At 33.4% G+C, this 14,589-nt stretch overlaps 1 protein-coding gene across 2 annotated transcripts in view; it reads left to right on the top strand.

The window, feature by feature from the left end:
• Positions 1-14,589, top strand: part of Cdh12 (cadherin 12) — a 976,411-nt gene that overhangs the window by 545,702 nt on the left and 416,120 nt on the right. Inside the window, exon 1 of one of the 2 annotated variants that reach the window (XM_010609463.3) lies at positions 5,454-5,524. The exons of the other annotated variant lie outside the window; for it this stretch is intronic. The gene's annotated coding sequence lies outside the window, so the exon portion shown is untranslated. Of the gene's footprint in view, positions 1-5,453; positions 5,525-14,589 lie in introns of those variants that run through there. 2 annotated transcript variants of the gene reach the window in all.

Here is a 14,589-nt window from a genome sequence, read left to right as displayed (position 1 = left end):
AATAGTTTCTCTAGTGTGAAAAGCTATAAGAGTACATAAGATCCTAATGAGATAATTGACGATGTGAAATAGGAAGAAAATGGGTAAATGTGTAGGGAAATGGGAAGGATGGGGAAAGGTAATAAGGGAAAAGAAAAAAATATGACAAAATTTAAAAATGGAATTAAAGTATTTGTAACTGGGGAGGGGATAAGGAGGGGAAGGGAGGGTCGGGACAAGGGGGAAAATGAGAATCAAGACCTGTCATGTAAAGGTACAAGATCCCAATAATGAATGTAACTGTACTGTATACCTAAAATGAACCAATAAACTCAATAAAATAAAAAAATAAATGATTTTTTAAAAATTGTACTTCTTTCATATACCATAAAATTTTACACTCCTAATTTCATTGCTTTCCTATTTACTTTTGGTGATTGATGTTGCCCTTGCAATTCAAGCAGGTCAAACAAGAATTTTGTTTTGATTTAATAGATATTAAACTTCATATTTTTTTAAATTTTTCTATCCTGAATTATTTTTAAAATGCATAAAAGGTATACTTTATGATTAAAATAATATGTTTTGTCTTTATACTTCTATAAGAAGGAATAATATGCTTCATAGTATAATAGTTTTCAGTAGAAGCATTACCTCATGAAATATGGTTTTCATATGTATCTCTTGGTACCTACTAAATAGTTATTTTAGTATTGCCATTTTTCTTACATGCTACTTTAATGATACTATGCTTCTTTTACATTTAATTTCATTAGTAATATTAAACATAAAATCCCCTGATGAATAGTTTGTTGAATACTCATTAAATTAAAAAATCATTAGAATAATTAACAAAACCTTAGATGTACTTCATAAATTCTCTATAATCTGTGTTTAATAATATCTCCCTCTACAGAAGTTGGAATAAATTTGAGCTAATAGATGTTGTTCTATTTCCAAACCTTTAGTCTTATCTACAATCTATAATTAGTATTGTAAAGTGGAGATTTTCATGCAGTTATTTTTGTGGCAACTCGTTAACATGCTTACATACACAAATACATATTAAATAGGTTAAATATATATAATAGAAATGTGTTTCATAGATATAGATATAGTATGTAATATATTTTATTTGAAAACATTTAGAGCCCTTAATTTTATCTTTATGCTCTATTTATGACCTGTTAATTTTGCACTTTTTGTCATACATAAATTTAAATTAAGACCAGTATTGTTACACCCAGTCCTGCAACAGAGCACAGGAGTTTTGCAAATGTACTTCTCAGGCATTCTCCATGAATTGTCTTGAACATTAAAGAGTTATAATGTCCTGTTTCTGTGGCACTGGGTTATAAAAAAATTAAAAGTAGATAGGCAGGAAGCTACTATCTTATAGGTAGTAGTAGTAGTAAGAGAATAGGCATGACTGTGTCTGCAAATCTTTTGCAATATTACGGATATTAAAAAATAAACATAATGCCATATTATTGTAAATAAAAGTTATCCACACAAGCTACTTTTACTATCTTCTCAGTGATTTACCCTTTGTCTTGAAATGTACAGAATAAAACACCTCATTATTTGGTGTCTTTATGTGAGCGCACATTTGTGGTTCTGTTTATGTAATCACATGATGCATGTATGGCGTAGGGCTGTCCTTGTGCAGTTTTTAACTTATTAGTGTTCTTGTCCAAAGTGGTCATGTTCCTTTGAAGTATATACTTTACAGTTCAGAATTAGTAATATGTCTTTATGGCAGTGTAGTTATACCATCAGTAGATAATCATTTTTCAGTGACTTGTTACTAAACTTGAGACTGTCACATGAGCACGTTAAAAATAAATTTGTATTCTATTCTATAAAGTAATATACAGATAGATATAATATATGTGTATGTGGAAATCTGTAAAGGTCACCTAACCTTGTAATGTTCTTGGCATCGGTGTAGCCAAGGGCAGGTGATATGCATAGGACTTCTGCAATGTGGGACACACTGTAGATCAGGAAGAGAAAGCACTGAAGGTCACAACAAAGTGTGGAATACACAGGAAGCTTTCTAAGGGATCCAAGTGCAACAGGCTAGGATTTATTGAGGAAAACTACTAAAATGTTTTTATGTTATAAGACAGTTACTTTACTGATTCAAACATTAAATGCATACTTTACCAAATAAGCAAATAATTGGCATTCTTTCTGAAATGTTGATATAAGTTCCATGCTTTGAATTCACTTAAGTGTTCCTATCAACACCAAGCCGACAAAACCCAGAGCTTATTTTAAATATGAAGTCTAGCCATGCCCCATCAAAGACAGAGAAAAAGGAAATGTACATTGTATTTAACTAGATCTTAGAAGTCAGGAAATAAGATCATCCAAGAGAGTGCGTATAGAATGCATTTTTAGTCCAAAGAATAAGAATAGAAATTATTACAATAAATTTATTTTGGGAAACCACTAGCAATCACAGTAGTAAAAGAAATTTCCTCACCTTGCCAGTGAAATATGAAAGGGAAAGAAAATGCAGTGACGCTGGAGGTGTGAGTGTGGTATTGAGATCGATGCTGACATGAACTTCATGTTTCTGAATTCTTCAAAATACTAATGGATTTTGTTTGACAATCTACTCAACTGATCCCTGGATATCTATTCAGCTGAACAATTCTAACTGTATAGTGAGAAAGTTAAATTTCGTATTCCAAGAAAATATCAGATAGTATTATTAATATATCTGTTAAAATAGATTTTATATAAGGAAGCAAAGTGTCTCTTTAATTATTTTATTTTTAATTATGCTCCTTATGGAGGCGGTATTTTTAATTAGAAAAAAGAGTATAACTTTTTCCTAGAATAAATATATGTGCTAATGTAAGGTGGTGACTGGCCTTCATCTCTCCTATCTGATGAAGGGATTTACTCACTGCAAAGGCACATTCAGGCTAATTAGAATCATGATTATGTTTTCATTAATGAGAGCAGAATAGGGCTCCTTGCACTTCTGATAAAAAATATATATACTCCAAGATACTGAATTTAATTCCTTTTTTATTATCAGAAGTCAAGAAAGCTTAGGATTTATGAAATCGTTTTGTTTAAATATTAATTATTCATTCATTCATATTTAACAGAAATGAACAGCATTTATATATAGAAAATATTGTTTTGCACTGGAAATATATTTTGTCCACCATTAAATGTTAAGATAGTAACATTAAGACTCTATAGAGCTTCATATTCCCATCAAATCATAGAATATCTGAAATTTGATAGGGAAAATATGAACACATCACCTAGTTACCTGTGGTCAATTGTTTTCTCCATAATTTTATATTCACAACTTTTTTTTTTTTGGAGACAGGGTCTCGCTATGTAATTGAGACTGACCTGGAACTCACTATGCAGTCCAGGCTGTTCTCCAACTCACAGCAATCCTCCTGCCTCAGTCTCCCAAGTGCTGGGGTTACAGGGATGCGCCACTACGCCTGGCTATATTCATATGTCTTTGAGGTATTACAGATTATTCCTAGGGCTTCATGCATGCTAAGAAAGGCATACCTTATATTTGCATCTATTTTTAATAAATATATCACTATTAAAGCTATACCATTAATAATGCAGTAATAGATATTACTATTAAGAAGTGTCTATAACATTGTTTTTAAAAAATCTATAAATTGACTATAAATTGATTTCAGGAAGCAAAAGAATCTGGATCTAGAACTAGGCAATACTTCACACAAAATAAGTTTAAGAATGTACCCTTAAAGCAGAATGACAGAAGGTTACATACAGAGACAATTCAATTGGTGAGGTTTGCCATTTGCTTTATTTGGGTTTAGTTGGTAACCTCTGGCCCGAGGTTGGCTGCAGGCTTGGCTGTTGTGATTGGCTGAAGCTCAGTTGCTTAGATACACAAGTGTATCCTTCACTTAGGGTACAACTGTACGTGCATCAGCTAGCAAAGGCTTCCTACAAACAGAGGTCTTTTTGGACCAAACCAGTATTAAAGTACAGAAGCCGGCTTAATATACTCTCTTTTTTTAAAATTAAACATTGTTTTTCTAAGTGTTTCACTGAAATGTTCTCATTTCATCTTTATGAATATCCTAATCATAAATGCTATATTACCTCATTTTACAAGTTTTAACACTGATATTTTCAAAAGTTAAATCACTTGTCCCAAGTTTGGAGTCATAAAATATCAAAGCTGAGACTTAAACAAATTCTAGCATTTTCCAACTCTGTCTTGCCTATAAAAAGTGCGAAAGATGTGTAATTTTGATTAACTGAATTCCATCCTGCTCTTAGACAATCTCAAATGTTTTACTCTTAAAACAAGCACCAAGGGTGTTGAACTGTTACAAAGGAGTCACTCTTGTCAAAGGACAGTGAGGTTTGCATTTCATATGCAGCCTGTTGGGGCTATTGTGCCGTGTTAGGTGTTAGAGAAGAGAATGCAAGCAATCATGAAACTGGAGAATTACAATCTTTTCACAGGTTTTGCTTTAGTGTCTGAAGTTTTTCATTGTTTGGAGCATATTAAAGATAATATATTTTAAATAACCATAAAAAGTGTGTTCCAAGGACGTGCTGTTTCTCATTCAATGGAAATCATCACAAAGAATCTAAATTGTTATACTTTAGGCTCCAAGAATAATTCCTACTTAAAGTTACTGTTATGAACAATTTGCAAATTAATCAACTTTCGAAAACACTAGAAGAGTGCTAAAAATTAAACAAAGTAATTCTTTGGTTAACTTATTTTTTAAATGTACAAAACTCATACATTATTCATATATTTCTAATTATACAATACGATTTATATTGAGCTTTATTCATCTACATAAACTTATTTGTTTGCACCATTCTTTAATCTCTAGATCTCAGACTACTTAGATATTTTCCTCCAAGTATCCAGCCATTTCTCTCTGAGTATCTAGGTTTTCCTGACAACTGCTACATTAATTACAGCTACAAAAGCATTTCTTTTGCTATTATAGAATGGTGAAGAACGTAGGAATAGTCTTAGGATTCTGCCTACCATGACAGTGAGGAACAGAACACAGAGAGGGCATCGCTGTAGACTGTATAGCTTTACAGTTGCACTTACAGCTATACTACTCAATAATTCATTGTAAACTTTGGGGAGGGGTGTTGTTTTGTGATTTTTTTTTTTTTAACTGGGATTTGAATTCTGGTCCTTGCGCTTGTGAGGCAGGAGGTGGAACAACTGAGCTAAATCCCCAGCCCTTGTAAATGTTTTGTTTTGTTTTGTTTTGTTTTTTTAAGAAATAATAAAAAAAGAAATAAATAAAAAAGGGAAGACTGTAATAAAGAATCTAAAGTGGGCACAAAACTTCTGTTTTCCAAATTAAAGCTAATTATATTCTATGTCTAATTCTGTTTTTCCTTATTATGGTTCATGTTTTACCTTTGGTCCCAAGGACTGGCTTAATGGAATCTAAGTGCTGACGAGTACATTGGACACTTAGATCTTGGACCATCACAATGATCAGCCAGGTTTTCCTAAAGCTGCTGCCCACAGGTAGGATTTCTATTTTCTTCAGGAAGCCTTCAACTGAATAATTCAAGACCACTAACATTATCTAGAAGAATCTATGCAAACTCAACTAATTATGGACTTCAGTCTCAACCCCCAAATGCTTTCTTAACAATACCTAAAGTAGTGTTTGATCAGATGGCTGAGGACTGTATCCAACCAAGTTCACATACGAACAATAGTATAACTAGTTTTTGAGTAGTTAAGCATATAAATAGTTTTATTTCTTTCATATTAGCATTAAATCATACACTATCAAAACCAGCTGTCCTCTTTTTTCATTGATTTCATGAATCATTTAGTTTCAATAAACCGATACATATACCCAGAAATGGAATGATTAAGTGCTTTCTGGCACTGTGGAGGGGAATTATCCTGACCCTTTAAACATGATCATCAATTTTAATACGGTGAAGAAAAAAATGAAAATGCATGGACATTAACAGCACAAGTAAAATTATGTATATGTAGTCAAAAATCCCATTTTAAAGTTGCAGTAAATTCAGAGTTAATTGTACATCACCCAAATCCCTTCACTGTCAGGGCAGTAAAATGGCTTCAGGTGAAACACGGGTGTCACAGACCGGCATAGACTTTCTAAACAATGCTGTGTTTGCCATGTTTGACTAAAAGATATGATGTAGAAAACAATGCTTACTAATTGGGCAAACTTTTGTGGCTTGATTGATTGTCAGAGCAAATATGCTTTTTCATGGAGGGCTTAATTGCAAGCTCTTCTTAAGAGGAAGGCTTTCCTATTACGGCAATTCATAGATCATGCCACAGTATGACAAATTGACACTTTCTTCTCCCTAGGTAATTTCTAAGAGTACAAACAAGAGGGAAAAAGAAAGGTTATCCATTTATCCAGAAAAATGTTCAGTCAATAAACTTTTCTCTAAAACACAATGGTATTGTCTTAAAACTAAAGATGAAAAATATTAAAAGCTCATGGCAAACCTATAACATTTTTAGTTATTTTTAAATGTCATTTCAATTGTATCACCAATAATTGCTGTTACTCTCTTCAATTCCTCATGTATTCATGGAGAATAAAAAGGCCTAGAAAACTACAAAGACAGATGATTGTTTCTCATTTACTTGTATTTTAATAAAAACAATCTTCTAAAGTTTACATGATTTTTGAGGAGAAAGGAAACATTGAAAAGCTATACTTTTGTATGTTTATGATCTTTGAATGCCTTAACAAATATTGTCCTAAAATTATCATTGTCTGAAAATATCACAGACAGGGAAAATTTGTGGTGAAAATTTCACACTGCTCAATTCCCTTGGTATATTTTTTGGAAATGATAAGACTGATATTATATGACAATTTCGATGCACAATGTTTTCTTCAGGAGAAAAAAATCTATTTTGCTGTAAGTTCTAATTTCTTGAAAGAGATTGTATTTGGCAGTTTTTCAACACATTGGAATACTCTGGTATATGAAATATAGAAATATTTTGGGAACATTATCAATTATGTCATTTTTGAATTTGTTATATATAAACCATAGCTCATCTCATTTTTTCTTACAAAAGAACAATTTAAATGAATAAAATATGTATATGCCCTGTAGTTCAATTTGGCACGGGTATACTGTAGATTGACAAGTGGACTCACAGGTCAAATTTGGGTTTTTCTCTATTTTTTGGGGGGGTACACATACAACAAAGTTATATTTTCAAGTGATTACAGTTGTGTGACTATATAAACATATAACATCCCCAATTTTGAACAAATTGTTTCTTAATTCTCTCTTGAAAATGTGTGCCATTGTCCACTGGTAGTGATCCATTTCTTGATCACAACAGTTCCTCTAGAATGTCCGTCACATGGGATTCACCTATTTGTGATTTGGTTAAAGAAAAATACCAAACCTGATTTTGCTCTAGTCTTTGAAGACTGTTTTTTATTGCTTTGATATTATCTCTAAGCTCAGGTTTCAGAAATGCCTTAGTCATTTAGCTTTCTATTGCAAAACCCAGGCAGATTATGCTCTGAGGTACTCTATTTTCTGCTAGCTCTGGAATAGCAAGAAGTAATTGCAGGAAGGATTTATGTGAGCCAATACTGTGCTGCTGAATTCTAAACAGATTAGAGTAGATTTCCTATTCTAGAAATCCTAATTTGGGGCAACCCACTTTCTGGTCCCCCTTCTGTCTCTCTTAGACAGAAGCTTTCTTTCCTTAATAAATTTTTCCTACTCTTAACCTCCATTGTTCCTAGAATTCATTCTTTGATTTTAGAGAATACAAACTCCCATTTTTGATATCTAGTAGGTTTGGGAGTTCCATCTTTTCCACCTATATCATTTTGGAGGTCTTCCACCTAGATTACTGATTGGAATTCTCATCAGTATTTAATTCAAGGCACTTTACTCCTCTGTGGCTACTGGATATCAAGACAAAGCTTTCAGAATGTTTGGAGACCAAAACTAGAAAGGTAACTGGGCTATGAGGAGAGCCAATATTTTGGCCCTGGCCCCTCAAGGTCTATAAGATCCAGGACACGAAGGAACCTTTCCTACAGGATCCTACATCTTTGACTGCCAAACTCCATGGAACCAATGACGAATGTTTTAGACCTCTTTACCAGGACCACCAGATCTACCTTGTAAATAGCTCATAACTGCTAAACTAAACAATATGACTTCTATGTTGGATTCTGAACTCCCCTGGACCTTCTCCTTTATCCTCTTTGTGGGCTATATTCAGAGCAAACCTGCTGACCTTACAATTTGGCCCATGCATTCTTAAATGTTTCTTTGGCTTTGTCTCCTCCAGATTTAAAGCTATGCAGCTACCAAGATGGCAGTTCCAGGCACCTACCGAAGGCCTTTAGATAGACCCTCTGTAGAGTAACTCTAACTGCTGTTCACAATTATAACCCCCATCAGCTGGAAGTAGCCAGAGCTGTCTTTGCTCTTTGCCCCCTCATAGCAGTTAGGGGTACTCCTTCAGAGAGGGGAATATTGCAGATAGGTAAGTTTATTAGATATCTTGTAGGCAGTTAGACAGGGCCAGGCCTCAAGAAGTCAACATGGAGGATGATGAAGACATATTCACTGAAGGCCAGAATGGTGAAAGGAGAGAAACTACTATACTTGTGTGCTTTCCTTTGGGTTAAATAGCAATGATTGATATTCCAAACAGGTTTCAATCACCTGAGTGGTTGGCCAAGGCCTTAACCCAGCCTTTCCAGAAAATATCCCTGATCCCCACCCTCACTGAAAATCCTTGTGTGCTTGCTATGTGATGTGCTCCCCCATTTGATTCCCATTTAATCAGTATTACCTGGGTGACTGTAAAAAAAAAAAAGAAATCCCCCTTTTGCTGTGCAGGAATCTTGTAAATCTCACTTGCTTGCATAACAGCAATAGTAGTGAGTCTTATTTTGAAAGCACACAAATAAAATCATGTTGTATATTTGGAATCGTACATCCAGATAAAATACTACTGTGAATCAGACCGGTAAAAAAATTTCGTGTGACTAGTTTGGAATAAGCCAAATACAAATATATTGCTCAAATTACCAAAATCCTTTTTTTTCTTTGCTCAGTTTTTTAAACTTCAAGGGTCCAGGAATCAAGGAGTGGAATTGGGAGTGGTACCATTCACCAGTTCTCCTAGTGACCCACTAGTGAAAATTTTGTTTCCTGTTCCCTGAACCTTACATTTTGCTCACCTAGAAGTCTTAGTTCCAGAGTCTGGAAGGATTGTATCAGTAGGCACAACAGTGACCCCCAGCGAACTAGATGCCAGGACTTCCTTCTGGTTACTTTGGGTTTCTTGTGCTTCTGAGTAAACAAGGTAAAGGGGGAGCTATAATGATGGCCAGGTAATCGAGCCAGACTGCCAAGAAGAAATTGAACAATTACTCCACAAAGGAAATGAGGAAGAATATATTTGGAGTACAAGAGATCCCTTAGATTTTTTCCCCCATTATATCCATATTGGTCTACTCAGGTCAATGAGAAACTACAACATCTTCATTCAGGCAGGATGGGAGGTGTCCTACAATCATCAGGAATGAAGTTATGGGTCGCCCTGTAAAGAACCAAGACCTGATGAGGTGCTTGCTGAAGGCCAGGGGAATACAGGATGGATAGTAGAAGAAGGTAGTTATAAATCCCAGGTATAACCACAAAACTAGATACAGAACCCAGGAACGTGGCTGAGAGAGATGTCTAAGAGATTAAGCTGCTGTGTATCATAGGGCAACCCATGGGGCACCTAGAGCTCCAACATCTTTGGAGATGATTTTTGTCTCTCAGTCACCTGAGATTGCTAGCAAACTTTAGATCAGTTCTTGGAACATCCATGTTTAACTCATGGGTAGCTTTCAATTATAATATTTCTCTAGCTCTTCTAAAATACAGTGAATTGGGTAAATGATCCTAAGAGTAGTCACCCAGGAGATCCTCAACTGAGATGTTCATTTAATGATACTTCAGACCTCACACCATGAGAGCCTGAGTTTATATCAAATTGCTTGCTTAAAAACACTGACATTTTCACCAGGAAGTGGTCAAAACCTCTTCTTATTATGCACAAATATTAGACAGAATAGGTAAAATTTGCACCTTAGCAGTTAATTCTACAATAATGAGAATTAAAATTTTTAATGAAACGGTTACTCCTGTTTTTATAAACTTTATTTACTTAATCTACTGCTAAATCATTTTGCTTTGGAAAGTGTTTCCTGATTATCTGAATTTTTCTTACTTAAAGCAAGTAAAAGCACAGCGTAGCAGCTAAGTTCTATTATAATCCATCATCTTACAACCAACTGAAAGTATGTTGTCCTCTGCTGTTAATATAATAAATTGTACACTTTAATTATAAATGAAGATATAAATTGTGAAATATTAATTTTCTCAAGAAATGTTTATGAATAATATATGATTCTGATATTTTCATTTCTATAGCACTGAGCTTAGAAACATAAAGCTGCAATTTTATTAAATGAAAAATAACTCATTTTTAAAGTGGAGGAGCACAAACTCAATGAGAATGAAAACTATTCAATTAAAGTGTAAAGTTACCTTGTCATCGTAAAATATGACACACATAAAAAGGCACCTCAAAATAAGTAGGGCTTTTTTTCTGTTAGAAATCACCAACCTAATTTTTAGTCTTTAGATAAGAAATATAGCCTTGTTGATAAAGATAAACGGTCCTTTGAGAGAACTGTTCTAAATGAAAAGAGCTCTGGTGTGGTGGATTGTGAGAGCTTTACATATTCCCAAGCAGAGCAGAAGCATCTGGAAATCGAATTCCCCAAACAGCATTCTGTGCTGCTTTTAAATAGGATAGTAAAATGATGTATCCCTTTACAGAAACATTATCCCTTTACAGAAAACCAATATTTCATTCAATAGGGCATTTTACCATTTGTCCAACAAATATTTACCAACAAATATTTTGTATCCAGTACTTACATTAAACACTGTGTTAGTTAACAAATAGCTATGAGTTATTTTCACTGAACACCTATTTTAGAGTCTGAAAAAAGTCATGCAAAGGTCAAGAAATAAACTATGATAATTAAATCTTACATTCTGATAAGAATTAAAGAGACTAGCTTTCATCTTTCAAATTATAGGACATTACTTAACAGGCACACAGGGATATCTGTTTATACATAAGAAATGTACATTTTATCCCACTAGCATCTGTAGACCATTGAAGTTTTATTTAACAGAAGAGTGACTTGGAAATTATGTTTCATAGTAAATAAGATATCTTCAGATGTTGTTCTGGAGTACTATCAATTGGACATGTTGGAACATGTGAGTAACAGCCACTAGAATAAAGTTTAAGGTATTATTTGCTAACCAGTCTTTTTAAATCTCCCATATGTTATCATTGTATGAAAACAAGTGCAGAAAGGTAGTAGATTCTTATGGAGTAAAATCTCAAGGGAGTTAGAATTACTCACTTGGAATCAAAGCAAAAGTAAACACCCTGTGATAATGATAATTTGTATAGCCTTTAAAAACAAAACAGCAAACAGAAACGTATATACAGCATACTAAAATGCTAATGGGTGGAACAATATAATTAACAGGATTTGCTTCAAAAGTATCCAACAGTGGTGAGTGGTCAAAGAAACAGAATATGCAGGAAACAAGATTGTCCAAGAATGTCCAAATGATGAAGCTGGATGATGAGAACACAAGTGTCTCCTGTCTTCTACTGTTTATATTTGTTTGAAATTTCATAATGAAAATTATGAATAAAAAGGTTATAAACTAAACAAAAGAAGATTATGTCTCTGTAACTACTCTAAAGCCCAACCTGAACACTAGAGCCCATCTCTGTGATACATTAACTTTCTCAAGCTCACACTTACAGAAAAGATATAAAAAGACTTAACCTACTAAAATTCAATGCCAATTAAGAAAAATGTTTATTTTCTCATGATATATATCCCCCTTTGTATATTTTTATAGATTCATAATTATATATGTGTAGAAGCACCTGTTGTATTGCAGTGTATTTTTTCCACATGGTATAAGAATTTATCCATTTTAAAATATATTTCTAAACCATGTTAATTGATAAGTTATGAGACTTTTGTATTTATATATATATAATAATATTTCTAGTGTCTCACTATTATAAACAGTGATTCTATGCGCAATATTTTCTCAGTGATGTCTACATATATTATCAGTCACTAAATGTATTTGCGTTTACATACACACCTAAACATATGGATGTATGCACACTTGCCATATGGTTAGAAAATTCAAGATATAATAGCAGTTTTAGCCAGGTGTGGTGGCACACGTCTCTAATCCCAACACTCGGGAGGCTGAAGCAGGAGGATCACTGTGAGTTTGAGACCATCCTGGGCTACATAGTGAGTTCCAGGTCAGTCTCTCAAAAAACAAACAAGCAAACAAAGATATAATAGCAGTTTATATGCTCACCTGTACTTTGGTAGTATATTTTTATCATTTTTCTTAAAAATAAACATTTTGCTTTTTATATTTTAATTAAATTATAAAAAAAATTTAATAGGAAAAACTTCTCCAATTTCACAGTATAAACAACAGTATTACAGGTATTCTGACTATATCCAAATGCAGGTAATAATTTACAATTAAAACCAAAGTTTTATTTGAGGTATAAACAGAGCATACATTACCTATTTTGACTGTTACAGTTGCTATTCATTGTTTTTCCTTTATAATCATTACCTTATTACTGCTGTGAATCTACCAGATTATCTTTTTATCACATGTATCAATTTATTTCATAACTTTATCATTTATTCACCTGAATTTACTGAGACAAATGTGACTTAAGCAGTAGCTCAAGAATTTAAAATTTCTATTGGTTTTATGGTGTTATTTTAGTCTCAGGAAGTGAACTACCTGAATCGTCACACTTTCACCGCTATTCTACCATTATAAAACCGTGATTTTTGTGTATTAGATGTACAGTAGATAGGAAGTTTTAAGAAAAAGTTCAATTTGGTAAATAAGAAAACCAGAACAAGAGAAAGTTTCTTTTACAACTACTCTGCACCTAGACTGATTTTACGGTGCTGCATAAAGTACTTTCGTCAGGAAGCCTGTGAGGAAGGCACAGTTAGAGCCGAGAAAGCCGGGTCACTCGTCTGCAACGTGTTGTTGCTTGCCGCGGTGTACATGCTGCAGACAGGCAGAGGAGCGCTTCAGTATGGACTGCAGGGTGCTTGTGATCGAATCGACAATGATGAATGTGTAGCAAACAGCAATTAAGCTTTCATCGGGGCCGTTGTTTGAAGTGGAAGGACATTTTATTTCCCTATATAAAATTTTACTGAACTATTATCTGCCTAGGTACTAGGACATTAAGTTTAAAGTTGTCTTACACTGTGATTTAATGGAGAATACTCTGACAATTTAAGAAATTGCCAGAAATATAAAGTAGGTAATTGTATTCCAAATTCCATATGATTTCTATAGAAAATTAGAAATAGTATTAGAAGCTTGTAAATTACTAGGTTATCACAGGTATAATATGACACTAACAATTTAATTATCACAATGTTTTATGAAAGAAAAATTGGGGAAAGTTTTTTTAAAAATTATTGAGGTAATGCTTTAAATACAAAGTGCTGTACATATTTAATGTACTCCTGATTTTTACTACAACCACAATTAAGATGGTGAATATTAATCATACTAACATTTTTCTACAACTTTTTGTCATCTTTCCTTCTACTCTCAACCAATTAGATGCTTCACCTTTGCAGATTAATTTCCATATTTAAAAATTTACATAAATTGAATGATATAATAGTAGAGCTTGTGTTTCTGGCTCTCTCATTTTCATAATTACCTGGCACTTCCGGTTTTTAGTGTACTACTACCCCCCCTTAATTGCCAAGTACTAATCCATCTTAGGTGTACCCCTAGTTTCTTCGTTCTTTTGTTCACATTACTGGGGCTTGTTTCTACTTTGAGGCTCTTATAATTTGTATGCAAGTATTTGGATAGACACATGCTTTCTTTTGTTTAGAATGAGTATGTCAGAAGAAGACGGCTATAATCACACAATAAGCACATGTTTATCTTTTTAGGAGATTATTTTCTTAGTTTTTTTTTTTTAACAAATTGTTTTTCAAAGCGGTTATACCGTTTCCCATCCCCTTAAGCAATGTATGAGATTTACAAATATTTTATATCGGTGCCAGGGCATAGTATTATTAGTTACATGTCTTCTTTTGGGTTTGAGCTTTTCTAATAGATATATGGTAATATAAATTATTTTTTTAAAAAATTAAATATAAATTTGGATGGTTTCAAATGATTAGGAGCATATAAATTAAGCTACATTGTAATTCTGGAAATGGTTATTCCTCAGAAAATGCATTTGAAACTGTTTCTAAATTAATGCCTTCAGAGCTTTCTACCTGTCTCCTTTCTTCTTAATATTTCCACTCCCCCAAAAGAATAAAGTACCCAATAAAACAATAATAGTATCCATCAGTTATTGTATGTGTATTCAAAAACAGGTTTAAAATATGGCAAAAATCTGTGTGATTT

The sequence above is a fragment of the Fukomys damarensis genome, unplaced genomic scaffold (assembly GCF_012274545.1).
Source record: "Fukomys damarensis isolate Sample0158 unplaced genomic scaffold, DMR_v1.0_HiC HiC_scaffold_1, whole genome shotgun sequence".
NCBI classification, from domain to species: Eukaryota; Metazoa; Chordata; class Mammalia; order Rodentia; family Bathyergidae; genus Fukomys; species Fukomys damarensis.
The sequence above is the reverse complement of the archived record's forward strand: the minus strand, read 5'-3'. Positions and strand labels throughout refer to the sequence as shown.